The 15793-nt window shown below is 43.4% G+C and overlaps 1 protein-coding gene and 1 long non-coding RNA gene across 2 annotated transcripts in view; one reads left to right on the top strand and one right to left on the bottom strand.

Annotated features, from left to right (window-relative positions):
* LOC144697569 (uncharacterized) overlaps nt 1-15793 on the top strand; it is a 721063-nt gene that overhangs the window by 424863 nt on the left and 280407 nt on the right. The window lies entirely within an intron of this gene.
* The window catches only part of LOC144697492 (uncharacterized), a 756645-nt gene that overhangs the window by 416464 nt on the left and 324388 nt on the right, over nt 1-15793 (bottom strand). The gene's annotated exons all lie outside the window — the stretch shown is intronic.

Consider the following 15793-nt stretch of genomic DNA (forward strand, 5'->3'; position numbering starts at 1 on the left):
AGGTTTGCAGACCATAGAGTAAAAAGACACCAGGATCTCATCTTCTTGATTCTCCCAGATACTGATTACAGGGATGTGCACAGTGCTGATACTCCACAGTCACACTCTCCTTCCAGTCTTGTGTACGTTGTTCAGTTTTGAAATTGCTCATACACACACAGACATATACACCGAGGGTGACAGAAGCCTGAGGAGAGACAAACACCCAGAAAACAAGGATGTCACCAACTGGTCTAATTATGTTCCATTTCAGTCTGGAGATTATGGTGAATGCTTGCAGATGAACAGAAATTAAGAAACGAGGAAGGGAAGCAGGAGAACCACGTGAGAGTGATTGGAAGCTGTTTAATTCCATTTAGTCAATAATTAATTTTAATCTGGAGGCACCTAAAGGAAGGAGCAGTGAACTCGGCAGGATTCAAGCCTATATCGGGAGACCCCAGTGGATTTCAAATCCATTGTCTTAACCACTCAGCCATGATTACAGACCTTATATCAATTTTAATCTTGTTCATATAAAATCATAGGAATGTTATAACAGAGAAGGAGAGCATTCGGCCCCACATATTCCCAGTCACGCTGGATAGTAGGAATTCTACTATCTCTCCTGGTTCATCCTGCCAGGAGGGACATCTTAATACGTCAACAACCACAAGCCCAGGTTCAGGTGAAGTGACTGAAAGAACACAACAGCTGAAACGTTGATAGAATTGGAATTCAAACCCATGAAAACAACAGAGCCCAAACTAACCTCCTTTGCACATCGAGCCACGCTGCCACTATCAAAGTTAAAGTAACCATTGCCTTGGGTGGTGTCGGCTCTGAATTATAATATAACAAATAGGAGCAGAAATAGACCATTTTTCCCCTCATGCACCTCATAGTGTCAGAGAACAAAAGCCAAGGCTACGCCACAGATGGAGGCCATTTGGCCCGACTCATAGGAACAAAGGACTCAGGGGCACGAGTAGGCCATTCAGCCCTTTGACCCTGCTTCACCATTCAATAAGATCATGGCTGATCAGGCTGTGGTCTCAACTCCTCTTTCCTGTCTGCCCCCACCTCCCCCCCATAACTCTTGACCCACTTGTGTATCAAAAATCTGTCTAATTCTGCCTTAAATACATTCAATGGCCCAGCCTCCACTGTTTTCTGGGGAAAATAATTCCACAGACTAAAGACCTCTGACAGGTTAAGAAAATCTCATCTGTCCAATTCTCTTTTGAAATCCGCGATTGAATCTGCCTCCCCCACACCCTCAGGTAGTGCATTCCAGATACTAACCACTCGCTGTGTAACAGAGAAACCCCTTTAGAATTATTGGCTTCGGGACAATCAGATACTTAGTTCCAGACAAAACACCGAAATACTTGAAGGGAGATGGCCCCGGTTGTAGGAGAGCTGGTTCCTGGTGACATGGATGTGTCTGCAGTGGGTGGGATCAGACTGTTTCCATGTATCCACAATGAATGCCCCGCCCTTTACTTTGGAAGGGTAAAACTGACAGAGAACAATTGTCATTCCAGTCGTCGCAACCTGAAGCTTTAACTCACTGATATCTTGGTTTGGGATATCGTACAGAGCACAGACGCCTTTGTCTGGTCTGTGGCGTAATTGGTCAGCACGTTCGTCTATTAAGTAAAAAGTTGCTGATTCGAGACTATCTAGTGATGTATATGTCATTACTTTCTCCCGATTAACACTTAAGTCTGGTTTGTTACAGGGCCTGAAATCTCCCCCACCCCCTCAACCTTGTAAACTCGACTGCCACCCTCAGTGACAGTTCCCACACCAAACTTTATTTATGGATATTCATTTCAGACATAATGAAGAAAATGAACAATCATGTACCCCCATCTAAATCAACAGAAATCTATCAAGCTATTGTATTGAAACAAACCCGTCAATTAGTCGCTCTTCCTCAGCTCCACAGTGAGTGAGATTGCAAAAGGTAGCAACATTCCAGCCGCCACTCTCCAATCACCCGCTGCCAGCAGAAACACCTTGTATTTGGCTAAATGGTGAAGAACGAATCAAATGTGGCTGCAAGATCCTGCATCCAGTTCACATTCAACAACAAACAGGACTGGGGAGCGATGTAACTTTTCCACACAGCTGGGTGACAATGAATTCCCCTGATATCGAATGGAGAAACTTGCACATGCGAAATGAGCAGGGTAACTACAATGCTACAGGAACACTTCCCTGCCTGGATCCCAATGGAGATGTCTGGAATGTTAAATGGTGACGTCATGCAGCAGCACTTTGGGTTTTTGTTTTGAAGAAATGGAATTCGGCTGTTCTCATTAGGAATGCTGGAGACAGACTGATCAACAATTTCATCATCAAATGGCACAGCTCAGTAAGAGGACCTTCCACCCATTCTATTTACATCAGCTTTTTTCAAAGATCTTGCCAATTAGTCGCAATTTCCTTCTCTCTTTCCATGAATTAGAATTTTCTCCCTTTCAACCATTACCAAATTCCCTTTTGAAGAAGGAGTTTCTGCAGAATCCATGCAGTTTGCCTTAATGAACATTTCCATTACCAATGAAATAAAGAGATGGACTAGGGTTCCTACTGGAGTTTTCGACATAAACATTAATTGTTTATGCAATTCATTTCATAACAAATTTACAGAAGATGTTTATTCTGATCAGACATCTCCTCAGTATTTTCTCAGTTATGGTGACCATGAAGCTATCACTGATTGCCGTACCATCCCACCTGGTTCACCTGTACTTTAAGGAATTCAATTGGTCGTCCTTATCTGGTCTGACCTGCATGTGACACCAGACCCACAGTGAGGTGGTTGATTCTCAACAACCCTCTGAAATGGTTTTACACGTTACGCAGTTCAATGGCAATTCGGGATGGACAACAAATGCTGGCCAGCGATGCTCATGAAAGAATGAAGATCCACGATGAAGAGCGATAAGAACATACCATGTCTCCCAATCCATCATGTTGCATCTGTCTTTAGGGTGACGCCAGTCTTTAGATCACACTGGTAGTCATCTTTCAGTCAGCAAGAAACTGTGAATTGGCATTGGTAAACTCATTAATTTCTGTTGTTGACTAAAGAAACTGTTATTTTTTGTGCCGTGTCAGTTTCATCCTTCCAGATTTTGAGAATGATTTTTGTGGCTTGGCGAAGGGCAGATTTAATGTGGCGACAAGATACTGTATTCAGTTAATATTCAACAACAAATGTGAATTATGGAACTTTCCCTCACACTTATTTGTGTAAATCTCGATAATGTTTTTACCCATTTCAAAAAGGGGTCCTTTTGCGTTTATGTGATAACCATGTGACCACTACACTACAGAAACAATCGGCAGAACCACAGGGACTGACTAAGAAATCAAACCGTGCAGTCTTACTGCACTTCTGAACCCTGTTTTGTGGAAGTACAATTCGGCTGAAAAACATAGCCATGCGGCAGAGAAATTGACCTGACATTAGAATCATAAAATGACAGAGCACATCAGCAGGTCATTCAACACTGCACACATGTGTGAACTATCTTACTGCAATTCGTCTCATTTATTGTCTCTTTCTCATAACTGCGCCTTTTGGAGAAAACCATTCAAAGCCTGGGGAAGTGACATTGTCACAAGGCTGTGAGATAAAATATTCAGCTGTGGTTGAGCAACAAATGGGAATTGTACAACTTCTCACAATTTGATGAATCAGTTTTGATAACGTTTCTGACAACTTTCGAACCGGTGACCTTGCATATGTGAAGCGAATGTGATAACCACCATTTGTTTCTTTATTCATTTATGGGATGTGTACATCACGGGCGAGGCCACTACACCACAGAAACAATTTGAGAGAAAAAGCCATAGGGATTAGGCATAGAATTTCAAACTATGTAGACGTGCTGCACTGCAAGATCCTGTTTTACAGGAATAGAATTGAGGTGGGACATTTTGGAATGCTGCAGAGAAATTGATCTAATTGTAAATTGACACAGCTCATTAAGGCGGCCATTCGACCCATCGGCTGTGTGCTTTCTTCAAAGAGCTTTCCACTTAGTTCCAATATCATTCTCTTCCTTCATAACCCCGCAGTTTTTTTTCCATTTCAAATAATTGTCCAATTCCCTTTTGAAAACTCTGAGTTAAGAAAAACAATATTGAAAGAGGTGCAGGAGCTTCTGCAGTGTCCATGCTCAGTGTGTGAAAATTAACAAGTGTCCCTGACCCAATGACACGGAGAGTTGGACTGGGGATTCATATGATGTCTTCGGAATAAAAATAAATATTTATTTATGCAATTGATTTCCTATCGAATATTTGAAAGAAGTTTATTCTGACCAAGCATCTCCTCATTTTTCTCAGTCGATATATACAATCTACTTCCACTTGCTGTACAACCTGTGACAGAGGCTGTTATAGGAAAGAGGGAAAGGTTTGCTGCAGCTACACAAAGCCCTGGTTAGATCACACATGGAGGTCTCTGTATAGTTCTGGTAACTGCACCTTATAAAGGATCAATATTGGTCTTGGAAACAGGGCAATGCTGATCCAGCAGAATGTCAGTTTTGGAATGTAAGTGGATATTTTCCCCTCCGCAAATTGAGGTCATCCAAAACTGCTGCCCGTGTCTTCACTCACAGCAAGCCCCATTCCCCTATCACCCCTCTGTTCGCTGACCTACATTGGCTCTCGGTGAAAAAATGTATCTACTTCAAAATTTCTTATCCTTGTGTCCAAATCCCTCCATGCCCTCGCCTCTCCCGATCTCTGTAATCTCCTCGAACCCCACAAGCCTGTGAGATATCTGTGCTCCTCTAATTCTGGCCTCTTGTACATTCCCAATCAGAATCGCTCCACCATTGGTGACCGTGGTTTCAATTACCGAGGCCCCAAGCTCTGGAATTCCCTCCCTAAACCTCTCCGCCTCGACCTCACTTTCCTCCTTTAAGACTCTTCTTAAAACCTACCTCTTTGACCAAGCTTTTGGTCATTTGGCCTCACATCTCCTTATGTGTGTCAGTGTCAGACTCTGTTGTATAATGTCCCTGTGAACCATCTTTGGAGGTTTCATTAAAGGCGCTATCTAAATGTAAGCTGTTGTAATGGGGCATACAGAGGAGACAAGCTCCTCTTGTACCATTCACCCTGATATTTTTTGATCTGAAGTTGCACAACGAATGTGAATAAAGTTTGTTTTGTTAAAAATCTGTCCATTTCCTTGGGGAACTGAACCACATTGACACACACAGACCAACGGAAAAAAGAAACCACGGGAGTGTTTGCATGGTTTTAATTACTGCCACGGGCACCTTATCCAAATCAGGAATGTTGAGAACTGGAGCCGGTAGGATCTGTACCTCTGCGAGGAGACCCCATAGGATTCCAACTTTATCCCCTTATCCACTCCACCGTGAACACAGGACTGATACTGACATCACTGCTGTTTATATAAAATCATAGACGGCTACATCAGCCGGTCATTCACTTGCCGTCTCTCTGGAAGAACAACTCAACAACTATAATTCTACATCCCACCTTTATCCATATTTATATCGTCTCCTCGTTCTTCCTGTCAGAATACAGCACCGTGCACTCAATTTGAGGTATCTGGCCAAATGGGGCAGCTAAATATTTGGCAATGGTAGGATTCAAAACCACGCCTCCATAGAGACTAGAGCCTTAGACCGCTCGGCCACGCTACCACATCGCTGCAGCTTATTAATCATTTCCTTCACAGGTATGGCCACTGAAATAGAACCAAAGCAATCGAGTCAGAATTGACCATTTGGAACCTGGATCCAGCTCCGTCAGTTAATCAGATCATCCTGCACTTTGTATCAAACAGGAATCATCTCCACTCAAAAACACAATGAGCTGCAGTGAAGGGTCGGCACCATTTAAACTGTCATTCAACTGGTCTGGTTCCAAATCTCCTGCTAGAAATGACAGGGAAACTTCTCACTGAATTCAGAAGGATAGGACACAAGGTAACAAAGTACATTTCGAAAGAATGGGTTATAAAATGGCAGAATGACTGGGAAAGAGCATCCGTGGTGTTGGGAAACATAAAGTTATACAAAGTTACAGCAAAGAAAGACGCCATTCGGCCTGGTGTGCTGCTGTCAAAGAGCAGTTGTGATTGGTTGATCAGGAGTGGTCAATTACTCTTCCATTTCATACTGCGAATTTCGGGAATGTTTGCAGATGAACAGAAATAAGAAGAATGGGGTATTTGGATGGTTTTTATTCAATTTAACTGATAATTAATTTTGCAGACAGTCAGTCAAAATCAGGAAAAGCATAGACAGCAGGATTAGAACAAACTCCACGCTAATTTCTAGTCCATCGGTTTAACCAATTCACCACAATAAAACTAAAAGTTCACTGTTGTTTGTATAAAATAATAGAATGGATACAGGGAGTAACAGAGAAAAAAGATTTTCAGTCCGTGCCATTGCCCAACCACCTCTACCCATTCTTCCAACCGAAATGCAACACTGCACAGGTCAGCCGCCCCCTGGCCACACGAAGGATCTTTTGGAAGCAAACAACAAACCACTGGAAAGTTTAGCAGTGGGGGGAGTAAAGCCGAAATCACAGGGGCTTCGACCAGCACCTTAGTCCACTCGGCCACTCACTACCACAGTCACAACAGGAACAACCATTACCTTGACCAGCATTGGCACTGAATTAGAGCATGGGGAAAATATATTCTGGAATAAGCCATTCGGCCCCTCGAGCATTCTCAGCTATTTAATAAGGTCATATGAAAAATTCAATCATCCTCCCCTTTATAACATTCGGGCATTTAGTAGCTGAACAGTCTCCACTCAAAAAAAAACAAAGAGAAATGTCCTCTGGCATCTTTTAAAACAGCGCTTTTGTTTTTCTCTGTACCACTTTAATATGAAAACGCAAAACTAAGAATAATGGGTGGATGATAAAAATGAGGAACTGAACCACATTATCACACACAGATGAATACACACCGAGAGTGACAGAGGACAAGGGTTTGTTTCTAAGGAGAGACAAACACCCAGAAAGCAAGCATGATACCAACCTAGCTCCGTTTTTGTTCCATTCCGGCTGCAAGTTTCCTGAATGTTTTCGTGAATGAGCGGAAATAGGAAAACTCCCGAGTGTTTGGATCGATTTGATTCAATGTAACCGATAATTAACTCTGTCGACCCAGAGTTAAAACCAGGAATAATGAGGAGCGGGAAACCCCTTTGGATTTGGGCTCCATCACATAAACCACTCGACCACGACGATTACCCCTATGGGCAGGATAATGTTGTTGGTATATAATCATAGATGCCTACAGTAGAGAAGGAGAACATTCGGCCCGTCGTGCCAATGCCGGCTTTTGGAAGAGCAATTTAACTAATTCCATAACCCCACAGCAATTTATATTGATGCCGAGCCTCCTCATCCTTCCTGTTAAAGTGAAACACCGCACATGAACCCCTACAATTCAATTTGAGTTGGCACTTGTTCGACCTGCTGTTCAAGCTGCTCATGTACAACTTTCAATTTCCAAAACCCACCAACCTCATCCCTGAGGCTCCTGTGAAACTGACAAGGCGACACACAGCAGAAATTTATCACTGAAATCAACTGAGTCCATCAAATTCTAAACGCTTTCATGTCGCATCTCATTCTGCTTCTGTCCCTGCCTCCCCTCCAGCCCCCTCTGGCCGTCCAACTCCCAGTTGTTTGATGCAGACAAAGTAATTACATGAACCCAAGCTTTCCCTGGAAATTAGGGCCAGGGAATGTAAGACAGTAGGCTTTGAGAACGGATAGGTTTACAGGGTCTCATTTTCCTGATTGTCTCAGATACTGATCACAGGAATGTGCACAGTATCAATTATCCACAGTCATACTCTCTTTTCCTTCTTGTGCACATTGTTAAGCTTTGAAATTGTTCACATTTTCACACTGGATTTCAATGTGAGCAAAGGGGAGCTGGGATGAGCTTATATTGTTCAGTATATGCACTGAAAGAAACTACACAACAGGCTCATGATAACAATGCCTTTTTGGAGCTCCAGTTATCGGTTTAGACCATTTAATTGCTGTTGAACTAATCTTGTTTCAAGTTTAGTGCTAGAGATGACAAGAAAACTGGTTGGATTTGCTGAGTGTCTTGAATTCAAAGAGTCAGCTAGAAGGCAGGATGTACATCTCGCTAGATTGAGTTATAAAATGACAGAATAACTTATAGAGATGCAAACAGGCTGTTAGGAAACACAAAATGACAGAAATTTACAGCAAAGAAAGAGGCCATTCGGCCCTGTGTGTTGCTTTGGCAGAGCAGTGTGATTGGTTGATCGGAATATTCAAGGATATTCGCCATTTAGGAAGGATAGGCAATAACGGAAAGGAGGTGGGGTAGAGCTGTTAATAAGGGGTGAGGTCAGTACATTAGTAAAAGAGGATCTTAGATTGAAGGATCAAGATGTAGAATCAGTTTGGGGTGGAGCTAAGAAACAACAAGAGGCAACAAACATCGGCGGGAGTTGTTTATAGGCCACCGAACTGTTGTTGTAATGTTGGGCATGGGATAAATCAGGAAATAAGAGCTGCTTGTGACATGGGTAATATAGGAAAAATATTCTGCCGTGCACCACCAGTTCTATAGTCAGTGCATTGTAACCTGTCACAGCCCTTCTCTTTTATTTTCACTCCCTCACTCCGACTCTGGATTTATTCGTGACTTGTTGCACGTGTGACATTTCCAGCTCCGGTGTGAAACTTTAACTCTCACTCCCCTGACTCTGACAGAGCTGTTCTGTGTTGCTTTCAGCCAGGAAGACAATAACATTGGTTTTAACAGTTCGCCCAAGAGCAGTAAATCTCAATTCCCTGACAGGGAATCAATCCTGGGGTGCAACAACGAAAGTGCTGAACCCTAACCAGTCGGCCATCAGGGACACTGCTAACTGGACAGGAAATTTGGCTCATGGAGGCTTCTTTTGCATTTTTTTCATTCCCGACCCCTTTCACCAGAGAGAACTTTCTCAGACCAAAGTGTCTGTATAGGATTAACACAGCCAACGAGAAGAACCATTGCTGTGAGCTGGAACATGAAATAGACACTTTCCTCCTTTAAGACAGTTCTTAAAGCCTCCCTCTTTGACTGAGCTTTTAGTCATCTCACCGAATATGAGGCTCGGTGTTTCACTTCTGTAATATAATGCTACTGGGGAACGCCCTGTGACGTTTCATTAGGTTAAAGGAACTTAACAAACATAAGTTGTTGTTGCAGTCCATGCATAAAAAGAGACAATCTCCTATTGTATCTTTCACCCTGATATTTTCCCTGTAACATTTTAACATGAAGTTGTGCAACTAATGTAAATAAAATTTGTACTGGTAAAAATGTGCACACCCCCTCGGTGAATTGAACCACATTGACCCACACAGAGAACACACAGACATAGACATCGAGAGTGACAGAGGCCTAAGGGGAGACACACTCAGGAAGCAAGGATGTCACCAACTTGGCTCCATTTCCATTTGTTCCATTTCCAACTGGAGATTTGCTGAAGGCTGAAAAATGAACGGAAAAAAGGGAGCACGGTTGTGTTTGGATGGTTTTCCTCGATTTGAATAAGAATTAATTCTATAGGTGACCGGCTAAAATCAGAAATAAGTGGCGTGAGCAGAATTCGAATCGACCTGGGGAAACCCCATTAAATCGTAAATCCATCACGTTAACCACTCGTCCACGATTACAGTAATACTGAGGGTGTAATGTTATATGTTTCAAATCATAGAATGGTTACAGCAGAGAAAGAGGGACTACTGTCTGTCCTGTTAGTGCCATTATCCGACCTTTTCCCCGGGCACTGCAATTTATGCCGTCTGACCTACCAAAATAATAGCATGTTTAGTTAAAACAAAGAAGATTCTTTCAGCCAATAACAGCATCGAGTGTGTTAGGCATGAACATGAAGTGAACAGTGAGGTGAAATAGTGCCACAAGCTGCGGAAGGACAACATTCAATTTTCAAAACCCACCAACCTAATCAATGCAGCTCCACTGAAAACTTCAAGGCAAATATTGATCCTTCATAAGGTATGGTTCCGAGAACTATACACAGTCCTTCAGGTGTGATCTAACCAGGGCTTTGTATAGCTGCAGCAAACCTTTCCCTCTTTCCTATAACAGCCTCTGGGACATGTTGAACAGCTAGAGGAATTAGATTGCATCTGTCGACTGAGAAAATGAGGAGGTGATGGATCTCATAGCCATGTGTCCTGGTCAATGTTCATCCCTCAATCAACGTCACAAAAACACATCATCCTCTCATTGTGACGTTTCTGTTTGTGGCAGTTTGTTGAGTGGTGATTGGCTGCCGTGTTTCCGACATCACAACAAGACGACACTTGAATAAGTCTTTCGTTGGATGGAAAGCGTTTTGAGACGTCCACTGCTCGGGAAAAGTGCTATATAAATGAAGTCTGACTTTCTTTAATTTTCTTAAATCCCAGTCTTCTGTGGACAGGGAAAGCAGTTTCTCCCTATCTGTTCTATCAAAAACTTTTGGAACCAGAATCAGAGGAGAATGGAGAGTGATATCTCTGGTCAGCTGCTAACGAAAGGGTTTGTGGTTCAAAGCCATCCACATTTGTTTTTTTTCATTCATGGGATGTGGGGTTCGCTGTCTGGGCCAGCATTTATTTCCGATCCCTAGTTGCCCTTGAGAGGGTGGTGGTGAGCTGCCTTCTTGAACCGCTGCAGTCCATGTGGTGTCGGGACACCAACAGTGCTGTTAGGAAGGGAGTTCCAGTGAAGGAACGGCGATATATTTCCAAGTCAGGATAGTGAGTGACTTGGAGGGGAACTTCCAGGAGGTGGTGTTCCCATCTATCTGCTGCCCTTTCCCTTCCAGATGATAGTGGTCGTGGGTTTTGAAGGTGCTGTCTAAGGAACCTTGTGAATTGCTGAAGTGCATCTTGTAGATGGTAAACACTGTTGTACTGTGCATCGGTGGTGGAGGGAGTGAATGTTTGTGGATGCGGTGCCGAACAAGCGGGCTGCTTTGTCCTGGACGGTGTCAATCTTCATGAGCGTTGCGGGAGCTGCACTCATCAAGGCAAGTGGAGAGTATTGCATCACAATCCTGACTTGTGCCTTGTAGCTGGTGGACAGGCTTTGGGGAGTCAGGAAGTGAGTTACTCGTCACAGGATTCCTAGCCTCTGTTTTGCTGTTGAAGCCACAATATTTATATGGCTAGTCCAGTTCAATTTCTGGTCAATGGTAACCCCCAGGATGTTGATAGTGGGGGATTCAGAGATGGTAATGCCATTGAACATCAAGGGTAGATGGTTAGATTCTCTCATGTTGGAGACGGTCATTGCTTGCTACTTGTGTGGTGCGAATATTACTTGCCACATGTCAGCCCAAGCCTGGAAATTGTCGCCATTTTCTCCCCATCAGCATTCATTATCACATAATTCCGGATTGTCACTGGGTACATTGGCTGCGAGAAAATATCCCACAAACGTTGCCAGCTCTGCAGTTATCCAGCGAGTTCCCACAAAAATGCCATTTTTACGAATCTTAATCTGAAATATAATGGAAAAAACATTTGGACCTACCATTTACCTACATCGAGCCCATTTGAAATCTGAGAAGTTTTTGGATTCGAAGAACCCCCAATCAGTTATTCAAGCTTCCTCAGCTACACAGTGAGTGAGGCAGGAAAAAGCAACAATATTCCAGCCCCGCTCTCTCCATTCATCCGCTGCCAGCAGAAAGCGGCGACTACAGCTTCAATCAGCGGGTTACTGTCCATCCGTGGGACGCAAAATACACCAAACTGGGCCAAACCTCCCAGTATGCCGAGCACAGACTCAGGAAAATGCGGGTAGATTATATCCCGGTCACTAAACCACCGAGTGGCATTTACCAGATACCCCAGTGAACGAGTCACAAATAAGAGTAACACCCACTTTCTAAATCTTTTCACTGGATGTGTTTATTTCATTTTAAATCCTGCTGATTGGAAAATGGCTGAAATAGAGTTTGATGAATAACAGCTTGGAACCATGTTCCTCTCTCCCACTGCAGTACTGATCCTTCCAATGTGGAAACATTCAGGGGCAATGATGAGTTTGACACTCGATTCGCTCCATCTCCACATTATTAGAAGCTTCGAGATGCACTGGAGAAGGTGCAAGAAAGATTTACAGGAGTGATGCCAGAACTGAAAACTTATAACATTCAACAACGATTGAACTGATTAAACAGGTTTTCTCTCGAAAATAGGGTGAGGGATGAACTGATTGAAGCCTTTAATATTAGAAAAGGATTTGGAAGATGTCTCAACTTGCAGATAGACAATAATAAATAACGGTTAGTCACCAATAAATCCAATGTCCAATTTAGATGCAACGTATTGAAGCAGAGATAAAAGCAGAAAATGATGGAAGTACTCAGCATATCTGGGAATTTCTGTGGATTGAGAGCCAGGGTTATGTTTTCAGGTCTGTGCACTGACTCAGTACAGTTCTGCTGAAAAGTCACAGACCTGAAATGAAAAATATGTCTCTCTCCACAGACACTACCAGACCAGTTTCGAATTCCAAAATGTTCTGCTTTTATTTCAGATTTACAGCATCGCTTTTCCCTTTTCCTTGGATGAGAATGTAGAACTCATTCCCAGAAGGATTTGAGTTCCAGGTCTGAGCTGGGCACTCCTGGGTAAAGTCACACTGTGAAAACATCATTCACCAGCTGAATGCGAAAATGGATTCATTTGATCATCTGATTAGTTGACACAGAGCAGTCACTTCTGATGGAGGAAATTCAGGTACTTCATGTGTGTGAAGGCATTCACTCAGTTTGGCCACCTGCTAAAAATCCAGCTTTAAAAGTTCAAAGGATTTAATCCGCAATAGGTACATTCTTACTGACAAGATGGAGTTTAAATGTTGAGTGTATGGAAGGAAAAATCACTCTTCACCTCACCTGGTAAGAATCCAGTGAATTGACATCTAACTGTAGGGGTTTGTTCTGTTGCTAATTACACCCAGGAGAGAAGTATGGTGGAAGCCCGTGATATTTGTTGTATCAATTGATTTAATAATGTTATATCTTGGCCCAAAATCTTCAGCCATCATCGGTTCATTAAAAAAAATTAGATGCCACAATATCGGCTTCCAATGGCGGATCTGTCACCCAGCATTCAGAGCGGGACAGAATGTGCCCTATCCAGAGCCCCAGGGTGCTGTGCATGCGCCGTGCGGGATATGATTGGCACCTGCGCATTGCGGTCTCCTGCCCGCGCATGCGCACTGCTGTCCTGTGACCGGAGCCGCGGAGTGTGGGTAAGAAAATGGCGACTGGAGCAGAATAACAGAGTTAATGGGTGGGCGAGAGGGATGGAGCCAGCAGAGTGGTCAGGGAGGCTTCATAAACACTTAGTGCAGGCCGCAGACCCTTAATCAGAAACTACAGGCCCCACGTTTTCAGCGAAAAGACCGGCAATGGCTGGGTCTCTCCAACTGCTCGGCCTGTGTCAACGGGTTTGCAGCAATGCGCATGCGCGGTCATCCTGGTCCAGGTAGCAGGAGGAGAGAATGTTGTGAATTTTTATCCTGGACTGACAGGGATGGATTTTGGAAATTCCTTTTACAGGGGCTCAGAAGGGGAGGATTTACACACAACAGACTCTTCTCAATTTTTATCCTGGACTGACAGTAATGGATTTTTTCATAATCTTTTTACAGAATGTTAAATGGGAAGGATTTGCAGGTGGGGAGCTCAAACTAAACATCACATCAAGGTCTGACAGAGTTCCTCGATTCCTCTGGAGCTGGATGTGATCGGCCTCTGAGTGTAAGCACTGAGTTCCCGATCATTACCACTCGCTGTGTAATTTTTTTCCCCTCATCCCCCTGTAATTCTTTGTCTGTAATCCTATTATGATCAGCTGATCGTCATTATCTAACTTAACTCAACCTACCATAAATTTTTACACCTCCATCAAATCTCCCCTCAATCTTCTTTACTCCAAGGCGAACAACCCCAGTTTCTCCAAACTAACCTTATAACTAAACTCCCTCATCCCTCAAACCATTCTGGTAAATCTCCTTTGCCCCCTCTCAAGGTCCCTCACATCCTTCATAAGATGTGATGATCACTGGCTTGTACAGACCCAGATGTTCTGTGTCCGTGTCTGTGACTTCGTCACACATCAACAATTTAACGGTGACATCACCTCACTCCCAGGGTATTTTCTCAACTGGGAGATTTTTCTCTGACTCCGGTGCTTCTGATATCTTTCGAGCTGCAGGCTCCAGTACATAAGAAATAGAAGGAGGAGTAGGCCATTCAGTCCCTCAATTCTGCCCTGCTATTCATGGCTGACCTGCCCCAGGCCTCAACTCCTCTTAAATGCCAGCTCCGCATAGACCTCAACTCCCCAATGTTTCAAAGGTCTATCAACCGCCTCTTTAAATACTTTCAGTGATCTAGCCTCCACAACTCTCTGGGAGAGAGAATTCCAGACATTTACTACCCTCAGAGAGAAGAAATTCCTTCGCATCTCAGTTTTGAATGGGTGTCCCCCCTATTCTGTAACTATGCCCCCTTTTTTGAGATTCCCCCACTAGTGGAAACATCTTCTCTGCATTAACCTGTCAAGCCCCCTCAGAATCTTGTATGTTTCAATAAGATCACCCCTCATTCTTCTAAACTCTAATGAATAAAAGCTTCACCTGTTTAGCCGTTCTTGATAAGTCAACCCCTTCATCCCAGGAATCGGCATGGTGAATCTTTTTTGAACTGCCTCTAATGTCAGTGTATCCTTTCTTAAATACGAGGACCAAACTGTACACAGTACTCCAGGTGAGGCCTCACCAACACCCTGTACAGTTGTAACAAGACTTCCCTATTTCTAAACTCCAACCCCCAAGCAATACAGGCCAAAATTCCATTTGCTGCACCTGCATGCTAACTTTTTGTTTTTCATGCACAAGAACACCCAGATCCCTCTGTGCTGGACTTTTTTGGAGTTTCTCTCCATTCAAATAATAATCTGTTTTTCGATTCTTCCTACCCAAGTGCACGGCCTCACACTTTCCTACATTAAACTCCATCTGCCAAGTTTTTGCCCACTCATTCAACCTATCAACATCACCTTGCAGATTCCTTATGTCCTCATCACAACATGCCCTCTCACCTATTTTTGTATCATCAGCAAATTTGGATGTATTACACTCTGCCCCCACCGCCTCTCCTCCAAGTCATCAATATAGATAGCAAATAATTGAGCCCCTCGGACTGATCCTTGTGGCACTCCACTCGTTACATCTTTCCAATCTGAAAAACGGCCATTAATCCCGACTCTCTGTCTTCTGTGTGTTAACCATTCCTGAATCCATGCTAACACGTTACCCTCAATACAGTGAACTCCTATCTTGTGCAATAACCTTTTATGTGGCACCTTATCGAATGCTTTCTGGAAATCCAAATGCAGTACATTTACCAGTTCCCCTTTATCAACTCTGCTTGTTATCCTCAAAGAACTCTAGCAATTTTGTCAAACATAATTTCCCTTTCACAAAACCATGCTGACTTTGTTTGATTGCATTAAGCTTTTCTAAACATTCTGCTATTTCTTCCTTTATAATGGACTCTCACATTTCCCCAACGACACATGTTAGGCTGACCAGCCTGTAGTTTCCTGCTTTTTGTCTCCCTCCCTCCTTGAACAGGGGCGTCACATTAGCGGTTTTACAATCTGTTGGGACCCTCCCGGAATCCAGTGAGCTCTGGAATATTTCAACCAA

This window comes from Cetorhinus maximus, chromosome 23, assembly GCF_964194155.1.
Source record: "Cetorhinus maximus chromosome 23, sCetMax3.hap1.1, whole genome shotgun sequence".
Classification (NCBI taxonomy): Eukaryota; Metazoa; Chordata; class Chondrichthyes; order Lamniformes; family Cetorhinidae; genus Cetorhinus; species Cetorhinus maximus.